Source organism: Cupressus sempervirens, chromosome 3 (assembly GCF_028749045.1).
Source record: "Cupressus sempervirens isolate cs-2001-9-10 chromosome 3, ASM2874904v1, whole genome shotgun sequence".
NCBI classification, from domain to species: Eukaryota; Viridiplantae; Streptophyta; class Pinopsida; order Cupressales; family Cupressaceae; genus Cupressus; species Cupressus sempervirens.
In genome coordinates, this window is record NC_143120.1 from 786,072,913 (window position 1) to 786,097,053 (window position 24,141).

Here is a 24,141-nt window from a genome sequence, read left to right on the forward strand (position 1 = left end):
AATTACTTAGGGAGGTTGAGAAGAGGGAATAAGTTCTGCAAGAAGATTTGGGGAAGTATAGATCTATTTTAAATTTCTCCCAAGGAATTAGTTCACCCTATGGGAATATGTCTTGGAAGGTATTAATAGTATTCTCTACACAATTTTTTGTTGAGGAACCTTGTAATAAAGAAAGGCATTTACTATCATGTTTTAGATTCCACCACAGTGAATTCTTGCCATAGACTAATCCTCTCCCCTCAATTGGACTAGTTTTATAGAGAAAATGTCTCACAAATACCCAATCCTTCTAGATAGTTTTGAAAATATTTGATCCATGTACCACTAAATTGCTTTCAATTGTGAGAAGATCATAAAAGAAGAGGTTGGACCAAGATTTAGATTTAGTGAGGTGTGCCTGAGCTAGGTTATTTATGAGTAATGCTTTTCATGGCCCCTCCCTTATACCTACCTTTGCAATCCATTTAATAACTAAATCAATACCTTGAATCCTGAGATTCTTCAGGCCTAGACCACCCTAGATCTTCTCTCTGGCACATCATTAACAAGAAAATGTGTGTATTTTCTTTCTATCTTTACCATCTGACCATATAAAGTCTCTGACACATTTTTGAATAAAATTGAATTGGTATTGGTTAAAAAGACAAGAAGAGTAGAAATAGATTGAATAAGATGATATGATCTTCTTACGTACTTTGATTCTTCCTACAAAAGAGAGAAGCTTGTTGTCCCATTTATTCAAAATTTTAACTATCATCTCCTTGACCCAAACCCACATCTCATTAATACTTGGATTGACAACATAATGGATACCTAGATACCTAACAATATGATATGTGCCTCCCCATTGAAAGCCAAATTTATACCTAGATACCTAACAATATGATATGTGCCTCCCCATTGAAAGCCAAATTTATTCTACCACCTTGGGGGTTTGGGTTCCTAACCCACCATAAGAGATTTGGATCGATAAATTTTACTACCCGAGGCTAATCAGAATATATTTATCTTGTTCATGAGATAACCATGTTATGCTCTTGAAGATATAGAATGATGAAGGTGTCATCAATAAATTGGATGGAGAGACTCCTTCCTAATTATGAAGGGTGATGCCCTTCATTCCAGGAGATAAGATATCATTCCTAAGAAGATAATGGAGAAAGTCTGCAAAAATTAAAAAGGAGAGGGAGGTAGAGGGCATCATTGCTTGATAGACCTTGAAAGCTAAAAAAATCCTAACCTTGCTCCTTTAACTTCTATCGCCACCTTAGCCCCTTGGAGTAGAATGTAAACCATCTTACAGAAGAGGTTGAAATCTCGATTCCTCCAACATCATCAAGATATATTTCCACTCAATCCTATCATACACCTTCCTGTAATCAATAAGTAACATACACTCTATTGACTAGACATTTTTTCATATTCCATGGCTTCCTAACATGCGATGAGATTTTCTAATATATATATTCTCTTTCAGGAATCATGTTTGGGTATTGTTGACCTCCTTTGAAGGAATATTTTCAATTCTGAGGGTCAGGGCTTTAGCTAGAATTTTATACCCAACATTTAGGAGTGTAATGGGCCTCTAGTTTTGAAAAAGAAATCTATTGGGCCTTCTTTATGAATTATCTTGATGAGACCAACAATGATGATTGGACATCAAGATCCTTTAATAATTGTTTCATTGTAAAATTTAATAAAATCTTGACCTATCTAACTAATATTGACTTTGAAGAATTCAACTAAAAATTCATCAACCTTGGAGCCTTGTCATTGACCATTTTAAAATGGGCATTCTAATTTCCTCTTCGGTTATCCCCTGTTTATCACTGTTGCATCTTCCTTTGTCACCTTCTTAGGGATAATACCTCTAATCTTTAATGTAACAACCTCCATATTGGCCCCATTATCCTCTAATGAAAACAAAATTATATAGAACTTAGATAAAGTATTCACTATATCCTCATGAGAGGTGATAGCTTTGTCTTGATACCTAATACAAAATATTTTTTCTTTTTTCTTTTTTCTTAAGGGTGTGGAAAAGAATTCAGACCCTATCATGCGCAGATTTGGAACAAGACATACACACACAATATATACTATCAAATTTCTTAAACATTTAAAGTGTTCATTTAGAAACATTTCCAATTATCATTTGAATACAAAGAGATAAACATTTAATACTTTTGAAATTAGATTTTATTTCTAATATTATAATTTATTTTAAAAAATCTCATTAAATCACAATTATAACAATGAAGATCAACATATGATCTTTTAAGATACAATAGCTTTACAAGGACTCATTCTATTTCAAGATGAGATGGATTAAGCCCAACTGTCCTCACGTTGAAATGGAACAAATTTCATCAGATGCAGGGATCAACTTTACACTCCGCGTGGCCGTGGCGCCTACGACCACCATGGTACACTCACTCACGTCGTTGTAATTGTAATTTCTTTTTGGACCATTTTTCTTTTTGGACCATTTTTCTCACGTTGTTGTAATTATTTTTATGGGAGATTTAATTTGTGCTATACAGGTATCTATGTTGGGGAGGTTGAGGTAATACATTTGGAAAACTCCTTGGACGACAATACGCTTGGAAGCTCCATTCATCGATATGGCCCCTGACATGTTTGCGGGCACCACAACATGAGGAGCGGGGTTGTGCCGAGCCGCTTAGATTGCTTTCTGCGCGGCATTATCATTTATTGATACAAATATGGGCATCATGGTCCATCTGTTATATAGAGCTCTGGTGTAAGAGGTATGGCTTGTTGAAAATATTAGTGTATGTCTTTTTTTTGAAAATTTATATTGGTGGGAGACTCAATCTTCCTACGTGCTTGTAATTAAGGCACACCACATTTTATTATGGTATAATTATAATAATATAATATAATTATAATAAATACATTGTTAAATAATATAATTATTATTATTTTAATTTCATATAATATAGTATAATATTTTTTGTATTGCATATCTACAAATAACCAAAGAGTTTTAAATCATATTTGCATCAGATAATATAAGAATCAAAAGTATAACTGTAGTTGATCAAACAACAAAGTCTATACAAAGTCGTTTATACATGATGACATACACAAAAATGTCTACTGTGACTCAAATTAGACTATATGATCAAGGATCATATCATTAATATTTGAAGGAGTCACCTGGTCCAATTTAGAATCATTAGAATCATGAGATATTGAATTATATACTATGATTTCAAGAGATATGTAGCTAAGGTCTAATGATCTCTCAAGTATATCAGCTGTGGGGTTGTAGGTGCCAAATTGTTTCAACTGTTTAATGTATTCAATACAAATAACTCGTTATTGTGAGCCTTTCAAATAATCCACAATATAAACAAAAGAAATGATTGACTAGAAAGCATGGCAATATTTGGTGCTATTAATATGTCCTATGGTTATATTTCAAATATTGAAATCAATTCTTCTAAGAGTGGTCATTTTTTAATTTACTAGGTTCTTCTATGAAGTTACGTGCATGGATTTTGCAAGAGAAAACCAATATAGACATGTAAACATTTCTAGCAATTTAAACTTGAGTTCACCCAAAATTTAGGAAACCATTTAGGGTTGAATTTTTTCCTTTTTGAGTTATAATCATGAAAAGATGATTTACTTGCTGATTTGATAAAGATGGCTGAGTTTATTACATTCTTATGTTAGATTTCTCTCACATGTGCATATCGTTGGTATGGATTTATGATTTTGATGAATCATGAAAAATCTTTATTTTGTACTTCCATAGATGACTACACTTGGATAATGTTAAATATGGCTTCCTAATTTATTTTGTTTTGAGTTCTTGAAGATTAACCTTAACATTTCTTATGAAAGTTAAAATTATTCATTGTGGATGTCTATTAGATATACTTCATTAATTTGCTCCAAATCTCTTATTACCTTAAATATTTTGCATATTCTTTTATAAAATCCATTGCTAGAATATATGTGATAGAATAGAGTCAAATTTTAGAAATTTCATTTCACATCTTTGAATTTCCTCTATACTCAAAAATCCAAAAAGAAAAGTTGTAAAATTGATAGTTTTTAGCCTAGGTACATTCAAACAAGGAAATGTATCCTTGTGTAATCACATGATCTTCACTGATCTTCAATATGATCTTGACTTGATTATAAAGAGCCTTGGGAGTGATTCTCATCTCTCTTTCAAGAGAGGGATTTGATTTTCCTATCCATACTATTACATAGTACAAACACAACTATAAACACTATGGTTTCAAGATCCTTCATCATATTAGGGATAACATCTAGTAACCCATAGGGGTTACAAAAAGTAGAAGGGGGATTAATTTGAGAATTAACAAAACAATAAACAAAAAAATTAAATATCATATCTTTATCTTTAGTGAATGAACTATCTAAGAGCTATGTTTTTCTAATCTTATATCACTGCTATGTTTTAGGGTCGATTGGTAAAAAAAATGTGTTTCTATCCCCTTCATTTAACCAAATTATGAACTATGTTGGCACTTATGAGTCCTCTCTTCTAATTAAAATATCCAACAATATCAAGTCTTAAATAAACCAACAATTCTTGATCACCGTACCCAAAACATATTCAAGTTCCAATTCTTGTAGGTATATTTCATTATCAATTATGCTTTTGGAATATTATTGTCAACAATGCAGAGTGAATTGCAAAGGCTTAGGCTACTTGGTCAACGATTTAGGCTACCTAGTCAACAACTTTAGTTCCTAACCTTGCCTATCATGGTAGAATAAGTCACTTCATATATATTCATATGTATTGCATTGTAATGAGTTAAGATTTTCTTTTTGGGTTCTTTCCCTAGCAAGCCTTTTTTGAATTTGGTTTATTTTGTGGCTTGTCTATTTGTGCACATATATGTCTTACATGTCTATGTTATGGTTTATTTAGTGGCTTGTCCATTTGTGCACATATATGTCTTACATGTCTATGTTATATAGAGCTCTGGTATAAGAGGTATGGTTTGTTGAAAATATCATAGTGTATATTTATATTTTTAAAAATTCATATTGGTGGGAGACTCAATCTTGCTACGTTTATGTTGGTGGTGCCTTGTAACCAAGGGACACCACCTTTCATTATGGTATAATTATAATTATATATTATAATCATAATTACTACATTGTTAAATAATGTAATAATTTTTATTTTTATTTCACATAATATAGTATAATTATTCTTTTCTATTACATATCTACAATAACCAAAGAGTCTTACATAATATTATTGCATCAAAAAAAGAAGTATCAAACATATAACTGTAGCTGATTAAAAAAAATGGTCTATGCTAAGTCATTTATACATGATGGCATATACAAAAAAGTCCACTTTGAATCAAATTAGACTATGCGATCAAGATTATGGTCATCATAATCTAAAGGAGCCACCTAGTTTGATTTAGAATCATTAGATATTGAATTATATTCTATGATCTCAAGAGATCTACAACTTAGGTCCAATGATCTCTCAATTACATCAGTTATTGGGTTGTAGTTGTCATATTGTTTCAACAGTTTAATGAATTTAGTAAGAGTAACTTCAAATTCATCCCTACTCTTCATAGTAGTTTAGCCATACATAATGTCCTTCTTGTCAATAGTAGCTTTCCCAGCCCTCAAGATCTGTAGAAACTCGCTTTCCTTCATCTTGATAATAGTGATAAAATACAAGGAAACATCACATTAAATGAGTCTCTTACGAGACTTAGTAAGGTTCATGTCCTTCCTTGCAAGCACATCATTATTCTAACCATTCAAAATTATCCACAACATAACAAAAGAAATGATTGATAGAAAATTTTACAATAGTTTCTTCTATTAATGTGTCCTAAGATTATATTTAAAACATTGAATGTGAGGCCATACATTTTTTGAGACTTCAAGAGAAAAAATACACTCAAAAAATACATACATTAGAGATTTAGTGTATCTACAAACTTTGCATAGATTAGGGTCACCTCCCCACTTATTGCATGGTAGTTTATGCAGTATGTCTTTCCATAGAAAATAGAAGATTTAGGGTTCTATAGGTTTGCTCTAGATATTGGTAAAATATTTATTCCATTCATCTTGTTGAGCATCAATATGCTATTTGGAATTGACATGGGAGATAATACCAAGGCTGTATGTAAGAAAATGGTTAATGTATTTGAATTTGTATTCGACAAGGTGGAGAAGAGTGTTATTAGGCCAAGAGAGCCAATAAGAGAAATAGTTAGGGGAGGAACAACCAGAGATGAAGCACAAATTACTTAGGGAGGTTGAGAAGAGGGAATAAGTTCTGCAAGAAGATTTGGAGAAGTGTAGATCTATTTCAAATTTCTCTCAACGAATTAGTTCACCCTATTGGTACATGTCTTGGAAGGTATTAATAGTTTTCTCTATGCACTTTTTTGTTGAAAAACCTTGTAATAAAGCAAGGGGTTTACTATCATGTTTCAGATTCCACCACACTGAATTCTTGCTATAGACTAATCCTCTCGCCTCAATTGGACTAGTATTACAAGGAAAGTGTCTCACAAATATCCAACCCTTCTAGATAGTTTTGAAAACATTTGATCCCTGGGTATGTGTAGGATCATGGTGTGCCAAAAAGTGGAGATGTGAAAAAAGTAGAGTTTGAAAATATCTAAAAGTGTTTCAAATCCGCTTTGACTTTTTTCCATCCATCTTGATACTAAGGCTAAAAAGGTTGGGCCAAGCCTGTTCAAGTATCTGATTTGTAATCAGGTATCTAATTTTATATCAGATACCTGATATGGTATTAGGTATTCAATATGAAATTAGATACTTGAAACCTGTGACATAGATTTTTTAAAAAAATCAAGAGCTATTTTGTATTGCATTTTTTTGAGTTTTATTGTTGTGCTCCATTCGGGTATCGAATAAAGGTAAGTTTTTTTTTTTTTTTTAATGATTTGAATGAATATTATTATAAACTAGTTATTTTAAATAAAATTTGTAAAAATTAGGTTTTTTAAATAGAAATTGTTGAGATTTAGGTTTTTTTTAATAGAAATTATGTTTTACAAATTAATGGGTATGGCTGACCCAAATGATGATACTAATCCATGAAACAATGTTCCTCGTAACTCTCCACTAAACAATCTAGTACCCCCTGAAAACCATCCACCAAATGATCCCCTACCCCCTCAAAACCCTCCTCGAATTGAAGATCTGATGATTGTAAATCTCACTGAACTAAGGGTTTTGTGAATGACATATAACAATTTACTCGAATTGGCTCCCATGTTATTCATGTTGAACCCCATAGTGGATAATATTGAAACACTTACCAATGAACACAATGGTTCTCTTCACTGGCATGAGAAAATGCATGCCATGTTTGATGATGGGTTGGAATATGATGAGGTTGTAGCCCTAATTATAACTAAAGATAATATAGTTAACCTTTTTGTGGACCCAAAAACTGGTAAAAATGTAGAATGCAAAAGCCCAAATTATCAATTAAATGGTGTACAAATGAGGCTATGTGTGCAAACTTTTGGGATCTTTGGTGGATGGTTTTTGGCATCCCTCCACATAGAAACTTAGAGGTGCCATTCTATTTCATTAAAAAATTGTATGCAAAATTTGTGTTGCACCTCAAGGTGAACTATTGGAGCGTGAGGCCCAACATGGGTGTAGGAGGAGGATCTCCTTAGAATAGATCCTTTACCTAGTAGAAGAAAGCTAGCACTTCCCCCCCCCCTGCCCTATTGATGTCTCCCCCCTCCTCCAGTACAACATCCTAATATTATTGAGGAGGCCAACTCTCAAACTATTAGAGCCATCCATAGATTGAGTAGCCTATTGATATCCCAATCTAGGTCAGTGTTGCCTCCCCATGTTGATGATGCTAGCATGAGTTCATCATTGATGAGCTCATCACATGTTTGTGTGCCCATACTTGCATAACGTGCAAGAATATTTGTCTAGGTCCCATTGGTGATCTTTTTGAGTATCAGTTTGTATTTGAGGAGGATACACCAGACACACGTATAAAGGTTACACACCCTGTGAGAGAGGAGGGGCATGTGGAGGCATGTAATCCTTTTGTGTAGGTAAATGTATACATATTTTTGTTATGACATATGTGATTTAAAGTAAATCTTTATAATAGAGTAATTTTAACCCATACTGACTTATACATGTATGTGATCTTCATTCATGTTTGGTTGATGACTAAGGATGAGCTTAGACAGTTTGATAATGTCACACTCTTGGCTATTTCATTTGGCCTTGGGACATCTATGGTACATTACGTTGTGTTCTCATTATTTTTCTATTTGATATTGGAGCATATATGGTTTCTAATCTTTCTTTTCTCTTGTAGGTATCGACTGTCAGTGGGGGGTAGAGTGCAGGGGTGATGCACAACCCATTGACAAGGGAAAGGTAATTAGGTGCTTTTAAAGTGATTAAATATTGATGCATTCTTGTAAAATGTTTATGGTAATGAAATTTAATTACATTCTTTATTATATAGGGTGTGTTATTTATTGTATAGGGTGTGGCTATTGATGATGAGTCTAGACAGATTTGGCATTGCAGACCCTCTGGCATTTCCATTTGCAGTGAGAGCCCCATCGTATATATAAGTATCATTTATTTGTTATTTTCCTTATTTTCATAAATAAATTTAAAATTAATATCTATGATATTAACAACTAGTATTTTGTATCTCATAGGAAACACTTGGTGCATAGGAGGTTGGACGCTAGAGTTTTGTATCTTTGATGATGCAACCATTATATCCAGAGGAGTCAATAGAGGTAAGTTGTGGTTTGAATTCTTGATTATATGTTATAAATTTAGTATGCTATGAATTATAATATTATAGTTTAAGTTGTAGATTCATCTAGAAAACATACTTGAACATATACAAGCCAGAATCAACGAGGTTTAAGCATTACCGAGGATATACGAGAGGACTCCTAACAGACATAGGAGGTCAAGGAGAGAGGTATTTATGATGAAAGTTTAATACTATAAATCTTCATTAAAAAAAGGACCATTATGAATTTGAGTAATTCAATGTTAGATACATAGAATCATATAAATTTAGTAGTTTAACTTTGGGTTTTCTTTTTTTGCTTATGTAAGAGGCATCTGATCCACTTAGTGCAGTGAAGAGGCTACATTTTGATCATCCACTACCAGCATAGAATAGTATAGTTGTCATAAGATGTGTCGTGAGACATTTTGAGATGGTATATGCCACATTATACACATAAACATTGATATTATACACATTCTGATGGTATGATCAACCACATTTTGTATATGGATCTATGTATTTTGATATATATTTGCATAATTTATCTATGGATACATGAACATATATATATATATATATATATATATATATATATATATATATATATATTTGTATAATTTGTCTATGGATACATGTATTTTGATATATATTTTTGTCATATATGTACACAATGATATACATATTAATTTAGTATAGTATTATTCAATTTATCGTAGATCATGTGTATTGCTCATGTCTATGGAATATCATTCATTTTAATCATGTTTGTTATATTCGATTCAAATGCAATAATTTGTGAATAATATTTTAACAACCTTAATTATCAAATTTTGATGCAATTTTTAATTTGAAATGATATCATATATGTTTAATTTGAAATGATCTTTGCAATCCCTTAAGATGTCACTATTTTTCACGCACCCAAACACACTTAGAGCACCTTGGATACTCTTCGATATGGGGTGGCTACAAATGATGAAGGCTCTTTGCAGCTAGACAAAGAGTGTCACTAGGATTCATCCACCCATCTGGAGCTAATGACACTAACTATTCGATGCTAAGATCAATGGTTTCAAAGTTACATAGTGATGTGCCTATGAACTGAGACACATTACAATTTTTGGCATTGAGCGAGATCATTGTGCCAAATCCAAAATGAATGTGATCTCTCAAAAATGAGATAGGTTATTATAGGCCTCGGTATGACCATTCTATAGCATTTAACATTTCATCAATAGCCCCCATGAGCTCTGAGTTATGACCCTTGGAAGATTGACCTCGAAATACACTTAGAGCACCTTGGAAACTCTTTGGTACGGGGTGTCCGCGAACGATGGAGGCTTGATGTAACCCAATCTCATCAAAGAATAATTCAAGAATTTACATAATGTAGATGTTTCAAAATACCACAACTTTTCATTAAATCTTCCACAACTGTACTCTACCTCTACAATGGAATAAAACACCTACTTATTACAATTTCAAAGATTACCATATTTGGCAAACTTTTGGGAAAAACATTTTTTTTCCATTTTTGGTAATTTTAAAAACTCTTCCTATGAATCCTTATTTTTCCCAAGAAAATCCCCCAACTAAGTCAAGACAAATTTCTAACTAATCAACTAAATAAAAAATATGATTTTGGATTTATTACAAAACAACATTCTAAAAAAATTTAAAAAAACACAAAAAGCCAAATTTAGAGGTCAAGATGATATTTCAGGCTCCCTGAAAAATGTCAAAACGACCACCTATCAAGTTGAGCTAGATCGATAATCCAAATAACTCCTTCTAATGCAACTATCTATAAAATTTCAGCCAAAACCCACATCCAAGTCAAAAGTTATGACCCTTGGAAGTAAATCTCAACCAAAACCCATATTTGAGTCAATAGCCTTGACCTTCGGATGCCCCTGCATCAAGTAGCAGCCAAAACAAGGGTGTCACTAGGGTTCACCCACCCATCTAGAGCTAATGATGCTAACAATTTGATGCCAAGATCAGTGGTTTCAAAGTTACGTAGTGATGCACCTATAAACTGAGACACACTATAAGTTTTGGCATTGAGTGAGATCACTGTGTCAAATCCAAACATAATGTGATCTCCCAAAAATGAGATAGGTTATTATAGGCCTTGACATTATCATCGTGTAGCATTCAACATTTCATTGATAGCCCCCACGAGCTTCAAGTTACCGCCCTCAAAAGATCATCCTTGAAACACACTTAGAGCACCTTTGAGACTCTTTGGTACAAAGTAACCACGAATGATGGATGCTATCCAAGATTGGAAGAAGAGTGAAACTAGGGTTCACCTAACCATCTAGAGCTAATGACATTGAAAATTTGATGTCAAGATCAACAGTTTCAAAGTTACACAGTGATGCACCTATAAATTGAGGCACACTGCAAGTTTTGGCATCGAGCGAGATTGCTGTGCTGAATCCAAATGGAATGTGATCTCTTGAAAATGAGATAGTTTATTTTAGGGCTTGACATGACCATCCTATAGCATTCAACATTTAATTGATAACCCCTATGAGCTTTGAGTTATGACCCTCAAAATATCGACCTCGAAACACACTCAAAGCACCTTGGAGAGTCTACGGTACGGGGTGGCCACAAACGATGGAGGCTCTCAATGGCCAGAAAAAGGGTGTCACTAGGGTTCACCCACCCATCTAGAGCTAATGGAATTGATGATTCAATGCCAAGATAACTAGTTTCAAAGTTACACAGCTATGCACCTATGAATTGAGGCATACTACAAGTTTTGGCATTGAGCGAGATCATTATGCCAAATCCAAACGGAATGTAATCTCTCAAAAATGAGATAGGTTATTTTAGGCCTTGACATGAACATCCTATAACATTTAATGTTTCATTGATATCCCCCATGAGATCCAAGTTATGACCCTTAGAAGATCGACCTTGAAATGTACTTAGAGCACCTTGGAGACTCTTTAGTACGGAGTGGCCGTGAATGATGAAGCTTCTCAGTGTCCAAAACAAGGGTGTCATTAGGGTTGACCCACCCATTTGGAGATAATGACACTAATGATTCGATGCCAAGATCAATAGTTTCAAAGTTACACAGTGCTGCACCTATGAACTGAGGCACACTACGAGTTTTGGCATCAAGCAAGATCATTGTGCCGAATCCAAATAGAATGTGATATTTCAAAAATGAGATAGGTTATTGTAGACCATGAAATGATCATCCTATAGCATTTGACATTTCATTGATAGCCCCCATGAGATCTGAGTTACGACCCTCAGAATATCAACCTCAAAACACACTTAGAGCACCTTGGAGACTCTTCGATATAGGGTGGCCGCAAATGATGGAGGCTCTCCGCAGCCAGAACAAGGGTGTCACAAGGGTTAGTATTAAATAAAAGCATTATTTTTTTCCTCTCTCAAGTTTTTGGTATTGGGCACTGTGCAAGTTTGGTCATTTTTTAGGTCCCTCCACATAAATTACATTAAGCAAAAACATCTTTGTTTCTTACATTAAATTAACAAGTTTACATTTTCAATATCTCAAGTGTTTCATCATTATTACATCAATACACAACTATCAAAAATCATAGTGTCAAAAATAGTAGTGTCAAAAAGCGTAGTGTAAAAAATAGAATAGATTTTTCTTCATTCTGCTCCCTAGGGGCCTATTTGGTTTGATCGAATGCATCAAAAGGGGTGGTAGGTTAACCTATGACCCCTTTCAACACATTTCATGACAACATATGTCCCTAGGGGTCCTAGGACCCCTAGGGACCTATTTGGTTTGATTGAATGCGTCAAAAGGGGTCATAGGTTTCGACGTATTTGGTTTGATCGAATGGGTCGAAAGGGGTCTAAAGATAACCTATGACCCCTTTCAATGCATTTCATGACAACATATGTCCCTAAGGGTCCTAGGACCCCTAGGGACCTATTTGGTTCTATTGAATGTGTCGAAAGGGGTCATAGGTCCTTTCAATGCATTTAATGACAACATATGTCCCTAGGGGTCCTCGGATCCCTAGGGACCTATTTAATTTGATCGAATGGGTCAAAAGGCATCATAGGATGATTTTGACGCATTTTATGACAACATATGTCCCTAGGGGTTCTAAGACCCCTAGGGACCTATTTGGTTTGATCAAAATGGTTTAAAGGGGTCATATGATAACGTATGACCCCCTTCGACACATTTCATGACAACATATGTCTCCAGGGGTCCTAGGACCCCTAGGGACCTATTTGGTTTGATCAAATGGGTTGAAAGGGGTCATGGATTATGCATTTCATGAAAACATATGTCCCCAAGGGTCCTATGACCCTTCCTATGACCCTTAGGGACCTATTTGGTTTTATCAAATGGGTTGAAAGGGGTCATAGGTTATCCTATGACCCCCTTCAATGCATTTCATGACAACATATGTCCTCAGGGGTCCTAGAACCCCTAGGGACCTATTTGGTTTGATCGAATGGGTCGAAAAGGGTCATAGGATAACCTATGATGCCCTTCAATGCATTTCATGACAACATATGTCCCTAGGGGTCCTAGAACCCCTAGGGATCAATTTGGTTTGATCGAATGGGTTGACAGAGGTCATAGGATAACCTATGACCCCCTTTGATGCATTTCATGACAACATATGTCCCCAGGGGTCCTAAGACCCCTATGGACCTATTTAGTTTGATCATAGAATAACCTGTGACCCCCTTTGATGCATTTCATGACAACATATGTCCCAGGGGTCCTAGGACCCCTAGAGACCTATTTGGTTTGATCAAAGGGGTTGAAAGGGGTCATAGGATGCCCAATGATCCCCTTTGATGCATTTCATGGCAACATATATCCCTAGGGGACATATTTGGTTTTATCAAATGCGTTGAAAGGGGTCATATGATAACCTATGATCCCATTTGATGCATTTAATGACAACATATGTCCCTAGGGTCCTATTTAGTTTGATGGAATGGGTTAAAATAGGTCATAGGATAACCTATGACCCCCTTTCGATGCATTTCATGACAACATATGTCCCTAGGGGTCCTAAGACTCGTAGGAGCCTATTTGGTTTGATCGAATGGGTCGAAAGGGGTCATAGGATAACCTATATTCCCTTTCGATGCATTTCATGACAACATATGTACCTAGGGGTCCTAGGTCCCCTAGGGACCTATTTGGTTTGATCGAATGGGTCGAAAGGGGTCATAAGATAACCTATGACCCCCTTCAATGAATTTCATGGCAACATATGTCCCTAGGGCTTCTAAGACCCCTAGGGACCTATTTGGTTTTATCAAATGCATCGAAAGGGGTCATAGGATAACCTATGACTCCCTTCAACACATTTCATAACAACATATGTCCCTATGGGTCCTAGGACCCCTAGGGACCTCTTTGGTTTGATTGAATGCATCAAAAAGGGTCATAGGATAGCCTATGACCCCCTTCAATGCATTTCATGACAACATATGTCACTAGGAGTCCTAGGAACCATAGGGACCTATTTGGTTTGATTAAATGCATCAAAAGGGGTCATAGGATAATCTATGACCTCCTTTGACGTATTTCATGACAACATATGTCCCTAGGGGTCCTAGGAACCCTTGGGACCTATTTAGTTTGATCGAATGCATTGAAAGGGGTCATAAGATAATCTATGACCCCTTTTGACACATTTCATGATAGCATATGTCCCCTAGCGACCTATTTGTTTTGATCAAATGAGTCGAAAGGGGTCATAGGATAACCTATGACCTACTTCCACACATTCATGACAAAATATGTCCCTAGGGGTCCTAGGATCCCTAGGGACCTATTTGGTTTGATCAAATGGGTTGAAAGGGGTCATATGATAACCGATGATCCCTTTTGATGCATTTCATGACAACATATGTCCCTAGGGGTCCTAGGACCAATAGGGACCTATTTGGTTTGATCAAAAGGGGCCATAGGATAACCTATGACCCCCTTTGATGCATTTCATGACAACATATGTCCCTAGGGATCCTAGGACCCCCTAGGGATCCTATGACCCCCTAGGGACCTATTTTGTTTGATTGAATGCATCAAAAGGATCATAGGATAACCTATGACCCCCTTCGACATTTCATGATAACAAATGACCCCTAGGAACCTATTTGGTTTGATTTAATGTGTTGAAAGGGGTCATAGGATAACCTATGATCCCCTTCAACACATTTCATGACAACATATATCAGTAGGGGTCCTAGGACCCCTAGGGACCTATTTGGTTTGATAGAATGTGTCAAAAGGGGTCATAGGTTCAATGCATTTCATGAATACATATGACACTAGGGGTCCCAAGACCCCTAGGGACCTATTTGGTTTGATTGAATGCATCAAACCTATGACCCCCTTCGATGCATTTCATGACAACATATGTCTCTAGGGGTAGGACCCCTAGGGACCTATTTGGTTTGATCGAATGCTTCAAAAGGGGTCATAGGATAACCTATGACCCCTTTCAATGCATTTCATGACAATATTATATTTAATAATAATAGTATAATACTATATATTTTAATATAATAATAATATATTACTAGATTATATAATAATAACAATCATATATATTATTGTATTATATTTAATAATAATAATCATATATATTACTATATAATAATAAAAATAATAATCATATAATATTGCTATATATATTTAATAATAATAATTATCATATATATTACTATATTATATTTAATAATAATTATAATATATATCACTATATTATATTTAATAATAATAGTCATATATATTACTAAATTATATTTAATAATAATCATAATAATCATATATATTACTATATATAATTATAATATAATATTACTATATATAATAATAATAGTCAATAATAATAATGATGTCCACACTTGGAAAAATTTTGGCTGCCACTTTTTGGGTACCCAATTTCACATCAGGTACCCAAATAGGCTTGGTATTTACCAAACCTATTTGGTCAACTCAAAAATTGTGTTTGAGATAAGTTTCAGTGACATTCAGACTCTGAGTAGCCATTTGACAATTTTTTTTCATCAAAATTCAATGAAACAAAAAGTTTTTTAAAATTTTTTTATAACACTCTCAAGATTCCATCGATATAATTGTTGTCAAATTTTTAGTTCGATAAGCATTTATTAGTTAATTTTTAATGAAGGTGTCTATAAACTGCTAATTGACATATTGATTAAAAAATAGCTATAACTTTCAAATGGTATAACATTTTTGAAATTCAAAAGTTGTGTCACATTCTATGCTTCACCTAGTATAAGAAACAAAAATTTAATTAATTTTGTAAAGTTTTCAATTAGTTAAGGTGGTCAAACACAAAAGTTTTTTTTTTTATTTTGGAAAAGTTATATAGTAGAAAATTCATATTTAATTATTTATTTAGAATAAAAATATCCAAAAATATGTGTCACATCTGGGCATGAGTCTACTTTTTTTTACTCCATAATTATATTAAAAATTATTATAATTTTTTTTTGATTAAGGTGGTTAGACATACACTTACTTTTTATTTTTGCCCTAAATTTTTTGTAGTACTGCATTAAAATCCAAAATTTTGATAAATCAAATATTTTTTCTCTCTAGATAAGGCCTAGTAGTTTAGAAATTGCATTCAATTTTCTACAGATTATTTTCTTACAACTTTTTGATATAAAGCCCATAACTACTTTAAAATTATGTGTCAACATAACCCTGATTTACTGATTTTTCATTGCCACTTAAGGCCATAGTTTGGTTGATCATGATCCTACACATACCTCTTTGTACCACTACATTTATTTCAATTGTGAGAAGATCAAAAAAGAAATGGTTAGATCATGGTTTAGATTTAGTGGGGTGTTCCCAAATTAGGTTATTTTTGAGTAATACTTTTCATGACCCCTCTCTTGTACCTGCCTTTGCAATCCATTTAATAACTAAATCAATAGCTTGAATCTTGAGATTCTTCAGGCCTAGACCACCCTAGATCTTCTCTCTAGTGCATCATTCACAAGAAAATATGTGTATTTTCTTTCTATCTTTACCATTTGACCATAGAAAGTCTCTGACACATTTTTGAATAAAAAATGAACTGGTATTGGTTAAAAAGACAATAAGAGGAGAAATAGATTGAAAAAGATGATAGGATCTTCTTACATACTTTAAATCTACCTACAAAAGAAAGAATCTTTTTATCCCATTTATTCAAATTTTTAACTATCATCTTCTTGATTCAAGCTCATATCTCATTAATACTTGGATTGACAACATGTGAGATACCTAGATACCTAACAATATGGCATGTGCCTCCCCATTGAAAGCTAAATTTATTCCACCACCTTAGGTGTTTGAGTTCCTAACCCACCATAATAGATTTGGATAGATAAATTTTACTACCTGATGTTAATCAAAATAGATTTATCTTGTTCATGAGATAACTAATGTTATGCTCTTGAGGATATAGAATGATGGAGGTGTCATTAGTAAATTGGATATGGAGTGTTGGGGTTTGAAACTATTGAACAACAAAATGCTCAATACCAAAATGATAACACTCATATAACCTAAGGATTAGCCAATTCCTATAATCAATTACATAAGTAAACCATTTGGACCCAACTTCAACAAAACCAAAGATGGTTTCTCTGCAAAACCAAGGCGGGTATACCTAGGGATGATTTTAATGTAAACAGTTGTATGAAAATTATCTTAGTTATTCTAATTCTCATCTTTTATCCTTAGCCACATACATAGTTTACCAATTTTTTAAATACTTACAAGTTTATATGCATCCCTTATAAGCAGATCTAGTCATAATTCTCCTAGAGTTTACAAGTATTTTTGGAAATAGCAGCTACCTAAAACTCAGAAACTAAATGTAAATGAGTGGCGACCAACATTATAACCTTGAACAAAATGAAATGAAAATGACTTTGAATTTATATTTGTTTTGACATGTAGAAGCAGAATTTACTCTCAACCATTTTTGACTTACATGACCAGTGCCTCATCCATTGGGATAAAAGAGTCAACGATTGGTAGGAGACATTGTTCAATTAACTTGTAATTGAATTGATCAATTGTAACCACCTATTTATGAGATATCATTTTACTACACTCATGAATTCTATTGATTTACTGAAGAATTTACATAATTCATTGAATTAAAAGAAACAATATAACCAATATACAACCCATCCAAACTGCATTTAATCAATTGAAACTTATTCAAAAGATCTCAAAATTAATTAACTCATGAAATGGAGATAGAAAATGGTGACATAGATTTAGTGTAAATTTCCCTTTGTATTGTTCTTTTTGCTGACTAATACAATAACCAATAGAAAATCAGTGAAAAACCCATGAATTCATATTGATTTTGTCATTTCTATTTGTCATCAGAAAAGTACATAACTGAAAGTAAACTCAAAAATAACTACACATGACTGGACCGACTGTACTTTCTTGAAAATTGAAAACATACAAAATTTTGGACCATCACAATGCCTTGAAAACTCATTTATATAATATGAGTTGCAACAAGCAAAGTGCAATTGTGATTGACAGGTGTCCTTTTACAATAATATGTACAACAACGCTTTTCAAAATATCTTGGACACCTTAATTCAAAAATAAACAGTAAAAAGAAGTTGCAGATGACAACTGGAGCATAAAATCTTTAACTTTATCTTTTTCTCTAACTACTCCCTGTTGGTAAAGCTTTTATTTTTGTGATTGCTTCCCAGAAAATGACTTCTCTCTTGGTGGGCCACTCACATGTCTTGGTTGTTGTTAGTTCACTAATAGATTTTTGCCACCTGGCATTAGTGATCACTTTCACTTCTGTGGTAAACCTATTCATTTCAGTTTCAAGCTTGAATAAGGTATCAATAAGTTCATTAAAAACACATTCATCAATATCACCTTGGAAAATGGATGCCACCTGTGGCAAGTCTACAATATGATCAAAATAAATAGACCATTCATTGAAATCCTTTATTTTACTATTAGAATCAAGGACAGAAAGAATTAAATAATGAAAACCACTTGTTAATACTTTCATTTTACTCTGTATTGCTGCCAATTTCCCTGTGGAAAATTGCAACAAATCTTTCACCTTGTCCATGTCTTCTTTTACAAAAATAACTTTATCTGGCAGATCTAGCTTTTTTGCTAACAATGGTATCAATCTGTCAAAGAATTGCATATATGGTCCCCATTGTTGGAAGATTGGGTCAAGCCATCCTATTGAATCCTTGCATACCTATTCTGTAGATTGTAGATTGACGAATGCACTATAGGTGTACCTGTGAATTGTGGACCTCTAAACCTCACAGACACTTCAACACAGTCATTATATGCAGATTCATACTAGAATGAACATGAGATTGTTCACCCAAGATTAGCCCTGCGAGTCGCTTGTTGCCTCCTATCTAAAGGGATTTTGCCTATTAATATCCTCAGAATCGAGGTGCAGGCAACTAGACCCTCTAAGAATGAAGGATTTAACTAAAAACTAATATATATGAATGCAATTATTCTAGCATGAGATGTGCATTTAATCTAAGAACATATAAATAGAATTAACTAAATGAATGCACATTAATTCTAAATGACATTAAAATCTAAATGATGGAAAACTTATGAGAGTAATAAGCTTAAGATGAGTGCACAATCCAGCAGAGATTCAATAGCATAAGAATTCAACCTTTGTAATGAGGAAATGAGGGTCTCTTAAATAGACTTTCCTGTAATCCATCAACGGTTGAGATCGATTTCAATCAATGGTCAGGATTGAAGATGAGGTTCAGTTAGGTGGAAGATTCTCAAATTAGAGGGAGTTAACTAGCTCAGATCTGAGTGTAAGAGTCAGTCAACTCAGATAGACTTTAGTGTAAAAGCAAGTGATCTGGATCACTTCTAATTTGATCAGCAGTGAACTGGGAATTTCCATTCTTGAACTGAAGAGAAAATTAGGAGAGATATTTAATTTAATAAAATGAGATATGTTCTCATAATTACCTTTTCCATTTAATTAAATAATTCTATTTAATTAATTAGAGATACTTTTCTTATTTAATTAAATAACTTTATTTAATTAATTAGGAATGGCTTCCCATTTAATTAAATAACTTTGCTTAATTAATTAGAAGTAGCTTCTCCATTTAATTAAATAATTTTGTGTAATTAATTAAAATAGGCATATTTATTAAATTAAATAAATTTAATTCCATAGTACATTAGCCTTAGGAGATAATTTAATTTAATAAAGTATTGAATACTTTAGATTAAATTAAATTGAAATCAAATAGGTTTAATGTGGCTAATATAAGTGCGTACTATAGGAATTAAACAGAAAAATATGATGAATACAAATTAAGGTTTTTTGCATTTGACAATTAAGTCAAGTAGCGAGTAGTAGAATAAGAATTGCCTATTAGAATAGGTCTTAGAATTGATCAGAATAAACCAGAATTGCTGATCATGGCAATGAGCCAATTTTGGGGTATTACATTTTGCCCCTCTTTGAATGAATGTGCGAGTAGCACGTTCAATTCAAAGCAAATCAAAAAGCATGATGCGAGGATCAAGAAATGAGATTGGTTCTGAAATTGATGATATGAAGACCAATTGATAAGCTTTTAAGGACTATCTCTAGAAGAGAGCTTAATCCCGAGGAATCCAAGTAAAATACCTAGATACCTAAGATTGAAAGCATTTAAAAGGTTTCTTCAGAACGAAGTTTGACCTTTAAGGATCCAGATAGAACACCTAGATACTTGAGAGTGATAAGCATTTAAAATATTGTCTCCAGAATAGAGCTTAATCTTTAAGGATCCAAATAGAACGTCTAGATACCTGAGAGCAATAACATTTAAAAGATTGTCTCCAGAACGAAGCTTAATCTTTAAGGATCCAGATAGAACACCTCCATACCTGAAAGTGATAAGCATCTAAAAGATTATCTCCATAATGGAGCTTAACCTTTAAGGATCTAGATAGAACACCTGGATAGTTGAGATTGAAAGCATTTAAAAGATTATCTCCAGAATGGAGCTTAACCTTTAAGGATCTAGATAGAACATCTAGATACCTGAGATTGAAAGCATTTAAAAGATTATCTTTAGAATGGAGCTTAACCTTTAAGGATCCAAATAGAACACCTGGATACTTGAGATTGAAAGCATTTAAAAGATTATCTCCAGAACAGAGCTTAACCTTTAAGGATCCAGATAGAACACCTAGATACCTGAGATTGAAAGCATTTAAAAGATTATCTCCAGAACGGAGCTTAACCTTTAAGGATCTAGATAGAACACCTAGATACTTGAGATTGATAACAGATAGCAAGATTGAATTATAAGTCATAGAACCATCCCCAGAATGAGGCTTGATCCTCAGGAGTCAGGGTTTAGATTATCCCAATACCCATAATTGACTGATGACCAGATGAAATAGATGACAAAGATGCCAGAAAGAGGGAAACAAGATGCCCCTAGTGTTGAGATGCCTTGAATGATGAGGACATAAGATGAGAACAAGATGCCCTGAGCAATAAGTATTCAATGATGTAATCATCCTGCCCCCTCGGGAGTGAAATCGAAAGATGACACACTAGAAATATGATGTGAAGCAGTATATCATGAGATATAGAAGAAATCTGAGATTTAGTAGAATGTAGAAGAGATCAAAACGATATGAAGAAAATAGAAGAGATCATAACGATCTAAAGAAAATTCAGAGTAGATTTGCAATGATTGCGAGGTCCAAAGACCAAGGTTGACCAAAAGTTGACCAGATTTGGCCCTAGTTGACTTGAGTTGACTTTTCAAAAATAAAGTTTGAAAATATGAAGAATTTTGAGTTGAAAAGATTCCTAGAATCGCAAAGTATCAAAAAAATTTGGACTACACAAGTATTTAATCGTGTCGGTCCCAAAATTTTAAAATGCATTTTTTAGGCACTTAAGTGTGTCAGATTTCGAATTCGATTCTGAAAATGAGTTCAAAGTAGCTAAAATAGCCAAGAGAGTGATTAATCGATCATTTGTGCAGTTGTGAAGAACATGACTCTTTGAAGAGATCAGCAATCCCTCATTAGAGAAGGTGAATGTAGATTTTCAATTGAATCGCATGCTTATGCAAGTGTAGTATGCAATGCAAGACTATGTTAAATGCAACCCTAGGTCTGGTTACTGAGCCTCGACAATTTATCATCACTGGACATATAAAAAAGATCGTATGTTATACAATTCCCATTGACATTGCAATCATGGGAATATGAATAGACCATACGTTATATAAGTTTGTCAGGATTAAATGTAAGCATTCGAGGCACAAGAAGCCATAATGACTAGAACATTTGTCCCTTTTAATATAGCAAGTTAACATAAGCATCAAAGCATAAATGCCAGGATGACCAGAATATTGCTTGCATGACAGACACACCAAACACATGAAAGATCCATCTTATGCTAAGTATTCAGTATTTATTCTGTCCGCAACTACCCTTGCGTTCGTAACCTGAGACAGATATACTCGTAGTGACCCGTACGTTCACTTAGTAGGACGAGTATCAATATTTACTATAGCATGAAGGGTTCACTCCAACAAACCAGGAGAAGAACCAACGTTGTTGACGTATTCATATAAAAGGAGTCGAGGTACACACGGCCATCCAATACGAGATGAAGGCTTTTATAGTGGACACCCCTTTTATAGGAATAGATCAACTTATTGGAACTAAACCACAGACAGAAAGCAAAAAAAAGATCATGCCCCCAGTCATTACTTCTCTAGTTGAAGATGACATCATTGAGTTGCTCGAGGGGATATGATAAAGCAAAACAAAGCAAACAAAGAAAATGCTCAGCATATCCAAACAAGTATATCATCCTTGAGTTTAATGTTTTTGGGATTGATGTCAAGTGTCAGTTTCCAGAACATGTTTGAAAGAAATATTTTCAGGAGGGTGACAACAGTAGGCAGACATAGTCAGAATGACTGGTGACTGAGTTCAAAGGGGAATCTTCAAGATGAAGAATCCTAAGAAGGATTGAGCAACAGTAGACAGACACAGCCAGGATGACTAGTGACTGATGTCAAAGAGGAATCTTCAAGATGAAGAATCCTAAGAAGGACTAAGCGACAGGAGACAGACACAACCAGGACGACTGGTGACTGACGCAAGAGAGATCTTCCATAAAGGAATCTGGAGATGTGACCCAGGCAATAGTAGGCAGACATAGCTGAAACAATTGGTGACTGTTGCGAAAGAGATTCTATGAGGAGAATCTTGAAAAGAGTGATACTAGTGACAATAGGCAGACGTAGTGAGGACCACTGATGACTTTTGTGAAAGAGATTCTATGAGGAGAATCTTGAAAAGAGTAACACTAGCAATAGTAGGCAGACGCAGTGAGGACCACTGGTGACTGTCGTGGAGGAGATTCTATGAGGAGAATCTCAAAAATAGTGACACTAGTGATAGTAGGCAGACGCAGTGAGGACCACTGGTGACTGTCGCAAAGGAGATTCTATGAGGAGAATTTCAAAAATAGTGTCACTAGCGATAGTAGGCAGACGTAGTGAGGACCATTGGTGATTGTCGCGAAGGAGATTCTATGAGGAGAATCTTGAAAAGAGTGATACTAGCAATAGTAGGCAGACACAGTGAGGACCACTAGTGACTGTCGTGGAGCAGATTCTATGAGGAGAATCTCAAAAATAGTGACACTAGCGACAGTAGGCAGACATAGTGAGGACCACTAGTGACTGTCATGAAGGAGATTCTAGGGGGCAGGATTTTCCTTTTTTTTCTACCATGATGCCTGTTTCCAAGTTTTCACCAATGACACTTTTTTTTTTGTTTTTTCAATTTTTTTGGTATTTTTCTCTTTTTGATTTTTTTGTATTTTTGAGATTTTTCACTTTTTTTGGTGTTACCAAGGTGCTTATTGCTAGGTTTTCACTAGGGTAACAATTTTTTAGGACTTTTTCAATTTTTATGATTTTTTTAGAGATTACTAGCTCTCAAGAAGGATCACCTTGATTTTGTTCCAGTGTCTAGCAAGGTGTAGGACGAGATGTAGTAGCAAGCGAGTGGATAAACAGAGATGGAAAGGCAAGGAGTATGAAGCGGTGAATGTTACCCTCAAGGAAAGCCTTCACAAGATTAACCAAACTAGGGAAAAAGATATAAAAATATAAGCTCATGGTGTTATGTAAGTAATCCAAGAAAATGACCATGTCAAGAGATTGCTAAGAACTGAGTTTTCTTCTTTCTTTCGTCAATCAAGACCAAA